This window comes from Diceros bicornis, chromosome 5, assembly GCF_020826845.1.
Source record: "Diceros bicornis minor isolate mBicDic1 chromosome 5, mDicBic1.mat.cur, whole genome shotgun sequence".
Lineage (NCBI taxonomy): Eukaryota > Metazoa > Chordata > Mammalia > Perissodactyla > Rhinocerotidae > Diceros > Diceros bicornis.
Genome location: NC_080744.1, coordinates 27,550,855 through 27,558,613, shown reverse-complemented (window position 1 = coordinate 27,558,613; position 7,759 = coordinate 27,550,855).

The following is a 7,759-nucleotide window of genomic DNA, read 5'->3' as shown; positions in this document are numbered from 1 at the left end:
ACGTATATAATTTTATCATAACAAGGTTAAAGACATCCTTTCCCTTACATAACTAACAAGTTTTCTTCTGGTTGTTGTTATTATAGTGAGAACTTTTAAGATCTACTCTTTTAACAACTTTTGAGTAAAAAATACAGTATTGTTAACTATAGTATTATGATAGAGTATGGAATCTGAACCAGCAATGTCCAGGGAAGCAGGAATGCATGACAGGAGAATTGGCTAACACTTTAGAAGAAATTCTACTAAGGGTATGAGTCAATAACTGCATTTTAGGACATGCCATCTGTTTTGATATAAGGAAATGAAATCACCCCAAGAATAAACTTACATATGGTTAAATTTTCTGAATCTACTGCCTGATATTTTTTCAGAATTTCTACTCTTCCTTTGAATACTTTGTAGAAGAATGTAAGACATATAGCATTGGAATAGATTTCTTAAAGCATGTCAGATTTCTCATTGCAAATCGACCCAATCTATGGATCAAACTGTTTCTTATGGTTGAAATATTAGTAACTCATGGAAATTATCCCCCTGCTCCCTTATTATTGAGATCTGATCAGTTACTTTTTATCGTAATCATCTGTACTGAGGGAAGATTCCACATTTTTACTGCTAGTACTGTCAATTCTCAAAAACAGCAAGGTTATGGGCAAGAGAAGCGTAGAGGAGCAGAGTCTGAGATAATAGCATTTGAAATATTGCATGATCTTCTCTCTCTTACTCTTATTTTAACTTACATGTTCCTTTTAGAAAGTACTTTTCTCCAAAACAGACAAATGAAGGATGGTAGATTTGACTGAAAGGGAAGGTTTTATATTTTCTTTGTTTAAGAGAGTGAATGATGGTGCTTTCCTGATTTCAAACATGTAAATCCAGTCCATCTTCGAATAGACACCAACAGCATCTACCTCTGTCCAACTTATTAACAATGACTCAGTAGTGTGCGGAGATATAAATCTTGACCTCTACATTCTTAGTGTGCATTTTTCTCTTATATAAGACTTAATTTGTTTGACCTATTGCTGCCTTTATGCATCTGAGTCCCTCATATATAAGGGATATATATGAGGCATACGTATGTCCCTCATATATAAGGCACAGATATAAGAGAAGAACATTTAATCAGCAAGTTCAGCAGTTAGAGATGTGACCACAAGATGGTAGTGTACCTCTGCTGAGGGAGAATATGTGGAGAGTTCATTTTAGTGGATTCTGAATGAATAGGTTTACAGGAGAAGCAGAATCTTTCTGTTATTGGTGGGTAGAGAATGTGAGAAACACTACAGTTGTTAGAGAAAGGAAGAGATACCTTGATAACAGAAGTAGATCTGCTGGCTGGAGATTACAAGTGTATGATTTATCCTGATTGGGAAGAACAATGAAGACATCCATTCAGGCTTTATTCATGTTCTTGTGGCTGCAGCTGGACTGTGAGTTGAGGGATTTGGGAAACAGAGTATATTGGTAGATATTCTTTAGAATACGAGGAAGAGATTGGCTTTATTTAGGTTTCCTCTATTTACTGTCGAAAAGGAAAATTCTGGGGTATAACTATCTGGCAACTCTTCTCCTTTCTCTGACTTTTTCTCTCTGCATAGAGGTCAGCTGAGGAGAGAATGTGGAGCAGCATCCTTCTACCCTGAGTGTCCAGGAGGGAAACAGCTGTGTTATCAACTGTACTTATTCAGACAGTTACTCAAACTACTTCCTTTGGTATAAGCAAGAACCTGGAAAAGGTCCCCAGCTCATTACAGACATTCTTTCAAATGTGGACAACAAAGACCAAAGACTCACTGTTTTATTGAATAAGACGGCCAAACATCTCTCCCTGTGCATCGCAGCCACCCAAGCTGGAGACTCAGCTGTCTACTTCTGTGTGGCGAGTACACATTGCTTCCCAGGCACCTGCAACCTGTACTCACACCTGTGACTGGGGCAGCCCCCTTTCCTTTGGCACAGACCTTCAATTATAGCATTTGTCATTTCGTTTATCTGCAAGTGGAAACTAGTGTATTAGACATTAAAAGCATATGATAAGAAGATTAGGTTCAAGACGACCCAGAAAGTGTTAGAACATTTTGTTGGATGACTGTTGCTTAGTGGATTCTAAAGGGATTCAGTGATGTTTTATTTTGAAATCCAGGCTTTAAAGATATCTTTACATTTGCTATTCGGATTCCTCTCCTGTAAATAACCCCTCAGCATCCACATCAGAATCTCTATTATGAACAGACTTTTAAATATTGTGTCTCAAAAATAGTGTTTATTATTTTTCTGACTATAAAATATTACATGCCAAATATATAAAATACGTAAAATGCAAAAAATATGAAATTGATAATTTTATTATATAATTTATTGCCAATATTCAGTTTACTCTTTTCATAAATTCTTATTATAATTAGCGTCATGATTTTTTTACTTAATGTTATATCTTGAAATCAGCATTCCCCGTTTCATCAAGTCTTCCGAAACATCTGCTTTTTAATAGCTCTGCGAGAGATTTTCATAAATCACAGTTTTAGATTTATTTTCTTCCTCTCTGTGGCAAAATTTAAAAAATTTTTTTAAATTTATTTTTTCTTTATTGTGGCAACATTGGTTTATAACATTGTATAAATTTCAGGTGTACATCATTCTCTTTCTGCATGGATTACATCTTGTTCTCATGTTCACCACCCAAATACCAATTACAATCTATCACCACACACGTACCTAATTACCCATTTTGCCCTCCTCCCTGCCCCCCTTCCCCTCTAGTAATCACCAATCCTTGACAGCACTTTCAATGTGCTCTGACAACCTTGTTGTTGAGACAAATATGGTTTGAGCTTTCCTTCAGAGCTCAGTGATGGTATATATTGCTTGTGTGTTTGAGGGAAATTAGGATATGAAGTGATTTGCGAATGTGAGCTTCAAATTAAACTCACAATTATATTCTTATTTTACAAAATTTTGTAAGTAGCTGTTCACATTTATTCTTTCATAGATTCTAGATGACAGAATTGTGTGCTTTATTCGCTGCTGTATCTGCAGTACCTAGCACAAATTTTTTTCATAGTTGATTATCAGTACGTTTTTAAAGAAAGAAGGAAAAGTGGATTCTTCTATTTATTCGTCATTTTAAGCTTTGTGATTGAATTAAATTCACAAATTGATTTGTGAAGAACAAAACTCTTTAATATATATATTTGATTCATTGCTTAAGAGCATGGTATTTCTTTCCATTTATATATATATATCTTTCTTTCTTGATAAAGTTCTGTGGTTTTAACATAATTAAACCTATTCCTAAACAGGTAATTTTTTTGTTATCATTATGATTGAAATCTTGCTTTCTGGGATATATGGAAAAATTTTTATATGTATTTATTAGCTACCTTATTCAACTCTTATTAGTATATTGCACAAAGGCATTTGGACTAATGGTTAATTTAGAAATAGCGTGCTACAACTTTCCCTGCCTTATCTTCATGTTTCAACTGAATTAAACATTACTACTACAAGTTTCTTTTAAAAAAGTTATTTGTTTTAGTGTTGTAGATAAACCAATGGAAAGAAAGAATTTGCATAAATAATTAATTCCCTGATTATCCCAACTCTGGTCAAGGGCAGGCTGTTGTCAGGATCCCTTATATTCTTTTAAGGATGGATTTAATTGGTAATCAGTGTGATGACAATGATCCCTTTTGTCTGAGTTATGGTTGTTAGTTGTTAGTTACCTGGCTTGTTGTTATAGGAAAAGTCGTTAGATTAAACTAGGTTTAAAACATCTGAACAAGAAAGGTCAGTATTGTAGCCCAACACCTCAACTGGCCTTGATTATTTTCCTCCCTAAAAGTACCAGCTCCTGTCCAATAGAAGCAAGCTGAGTATTGATTGGTCCATTTCCTCCCAGACTGATAATGGAGCGAGAGGGAATCATGGATCATATTTTATTGACTTATTCTTCTTAAACCAAGGTAGAAGAGAGAGGGTGCAATTGCTATTGGCTTAACTGCATTATCATACTTAAGTGAGAATTTACCCAATGGAAAGTGTGCAGAGTCAGTGCACAGCTCAGGTTCAGACACATTCAAGCTTTAAACGGTCACATGGTTGGTGTGTTTGTTTCCTATTGTTTCTGGACAATTTACTACAAACTTGGTGGCCTTCTCTTGATCCTGCAAAGCCGGACTGGGTGCTGACAGCCTCCTTTTTGCTTGCTTCTCCCAGGGTGGTGCTGATTGCTAAAGTTTGTGTGGTTTCTCCCAATCCCTCAGAGTTGGCTACACATGCGCATGCTCACAAGCCATCTGCAAAGGCTCACTCCTGCTGCCCTCTTGGCATGCACAGGGAGCTGGGCACAGAGTTGTTCCTCTTACCCTCTTCACTGCATCCAATCTCAGATTTTTTTGCTCCAACAGTGTGCTGAAACTTCTCCGTCAGACTCCTGGACTTCCACAAAGGCACTCTCTTTCCTGTGTGATTGTCAAAATCGGTGTTCTTTGGGGAGAAGATGGTAGAAAATTTCTATTTCACCATTTTGATTTCAGTGTTTTTAATTTTTATTTTTTAAATAATCATACAGAAAAATTGACTATTTTTGATGTACAGTTCTGTGAATTTTGAATTTTAGTACATTGTATAGACCATGTAACAGTCACACAATCACAATACAGAACAGTTTCATTGCTTCCAGAAACTCTCTTGTGCTATCCTATTGTAATTACAGACACCCCTATTCCCAACCCCTGGCAAATATTGGTCTGTTCTTTTACATTTTTATCTTTTTAAGATTGTAATATGAGTGGAACCATACAATACATAACGTTTTGAGAAGTCTGAATATAAGCGAGAGGAAGCATATCCACTGGGCACACACATGATTTCCATCTCTGCCACTACCCTCAGTTTTTTCTACACCCTATAGTTTTAACTTTTAAGTCATGTATAGGAATAACACATCTTTCTGGTGTTTGAATTCCTTTAGATATTTGATTTACAGTTTTGCAAAAAACACTATGGCAATCGATAATGGGGAGGTACAGTTGAGAGTTGGACCAACTCATGTAATCAAGTTGAGTCATGTTTTGTGTAAAAGTTTAGTTGTGCAAACTCTATCTTAAATTTTTATCAATAGATATTTTTATAACATTTTAAGGCTAATTTTACTGATGAAGATTCACTCTAGCAGTACTAATTAGCATATGTCTATTTTTTGGCTTTTCTAGAAGTTGGCATTGAATGACACATCCAGTAATTCTTTAATATTGTTGCACTAGCAATGGCTTTGTAGAGATGAATCCATGGATTTGTCTTTATGTTCTCAAAGAGGAGTTTGCATAAGGAGTTTATTCAGAAAGACATGTTTAACATGATAATCTGCTCCAGCATTTTTTTCCCTAGCTTTCTTAGTGTCTTTTATAGTATTAGACTTTGTCTTTATGACAAACATTTCTTTGAGTAGTATGAAGACATCAAATAATTCATGTATTTGGTGTCCATTTTTAATAGGGACACATGAGATACCTGAGAGGTTTAAGAAAAAGTCAGACGGTTAAGAAACTTCATTGTCTCCATAGTATTTAGAAACTGTGAACTACGTTAAAAACATATTGACTAACACCGAATATACATATATTTTGTAATTGACATGCCCAAGAAAGATCCACAAGTTCAGCCAGTTGAATTAATTTTGTTTCTGCTAAGGGACTGGATTTTATAAAGGAATCTGGGGTAATTATTGCATAACCAGCCTAGTATTGTCTCTTTTCAATTTTTAAGATAAGGTTACTAAAAAACTTATTAATGCAGAATTTGATATGAGAGTGTCCAAAAGATCTGTTCCGGACATAGAAACTTCTTCAAAGATAGAAGTATAATCATGAGATTCTTTTAATTAAGAAATATAACAGAGTTGAGTAATATGAGAAGAAATTAATAATATTTCATAATTAGTCAACCAATTGATAGAAAACTGTTGATTGTCCATAGATAGCAGAACATTGGTACTCTATGTGGTATCATCAGATTTAATGGTGACACAGTGCAAGATCTGAAGATGCTTCAACCCATTTAGCTGAGGCTACAATTATTTTGAGACAGGGAGGATAACTTTGACTACTGTACGAAGACAGAGCCGCGATGTGCAATGGGTCTTTGTTGTTTGCCATTTTGTTTAGTAATATCTGCAGGGCATGGTCTTCCTTTTATATTCCTACACAAAGAAAAGTTTATTACAATCAGTGATCTTATGATCAGCTATTCTATGGAGTGTACAGTATATATTCCCTCCAGAGCTGAGCATACAGAGTATAGAGGCTTGTTGTGGCTCATTTAGGGTCCCAATTGAAGTAATGGGGAAAATAGAAATTCAAATTTTTGCTAACTGAATGACCAAACTCTGGTGTCTATTCTGGCCTTTCTGAACAGAGCTGAGCTGTCAAAACTAAACAGAGAAGAGAAGGGGACCTTTACGACAGGACTTAATGTCTGAAGGCTTCATTCTAGTCTTTAGCAAAGAGAGATTAGTTTTATTTATGCTGTTTGGCCCCAAGATAGGTAACTGGCCAGAGACTGGTAGTGAGGAGTTATATTGCTATATTAACACGTAGGTTGAAAAAGCTGCAATGATTATTCCAAACAGCTTTGCCTTCTTATCATAAAGTGATTTATTCCTTTGTTGTTATTGCCATCAAGTCGATTCCAACTCCTAGCGACCCTGTGTACAGCACAGAGGAACCCTGCCCGGTCTTTTTGCACCATTCTCTCACCTTCCAGTGCTATATCAGATAATGATCTGCAGCTATACGTAGGATTTTCATGGCCAATCACTTTGGAAATGGGTGGCCCGGTCCTTCTTCCTAGTCTGTCTTAATTTGGAAAATCCACTGAAACTTGTTGATCATGGATGACCCTGCTGGTATTTGAAATACCGGTGGCATAGCTTTCAGCATCACAGCAACACACAGCCACCACAGAATGACAACCAGCCAATGGGTGGTGTGGTTCCCTGACTGAGAAACCATTGACAGGTGACAGTGGTTAGAGCACTGAATCTTAATCACTAGACCACGAGGGCTGGCTGATTTATTTCTACCTTAGGTGAAAGAACAGCATATGTAGCTGTGAGGATACATGATTATTATATCTTATGCTGTTTCCACAATCCATTACATGTAGTATTTTCGTGTGTGTGTGAGGAAGATGAGCCCTGAGCTAACATCTGTTGCCAATCTTCCTCTTTTTGCTGAGGAAGATTGGCCCAGAAGTAATTTTGCTACCCTCTAGTCTCTCTCTCAGATTTTCTCTGAAAATAATCTACAGTGGAAAAACCAGGGAACAGGTTTTCACCACCAGAGAGATCTGTGTTCAAAACTATTAGCTCTGCTGCGAAGTTTCCAGACACTTATGAGCTTTGTTTTGTTATTTGTAAAACAGGACAGTGATATCTTCTTTAATATTTGCTGTGACAATTTATCAATAATGTATCCAAAGAGATTGATAAGTAGCAGATGATCACTTAATGAGAAGAACCTCAGTAGGTACAGAAAAGGCATTTGACAAATCCAGCATTCATTCCTGATTAAAAACTCCCAGTGAATTAGAAATGGAAGAGAATTTCCTCAACTCAATAATGGGCCTCTACAAAAAACCTACCTCAAATGTCTTACTTTATGGTGAAAGATTGGATGCTTTCCCCCTAAGATCAGCTTTAAGGGAAGAATTTTGCCTCTCACCACTTTTTTATTAGAGATTCTAGCCAGTACAG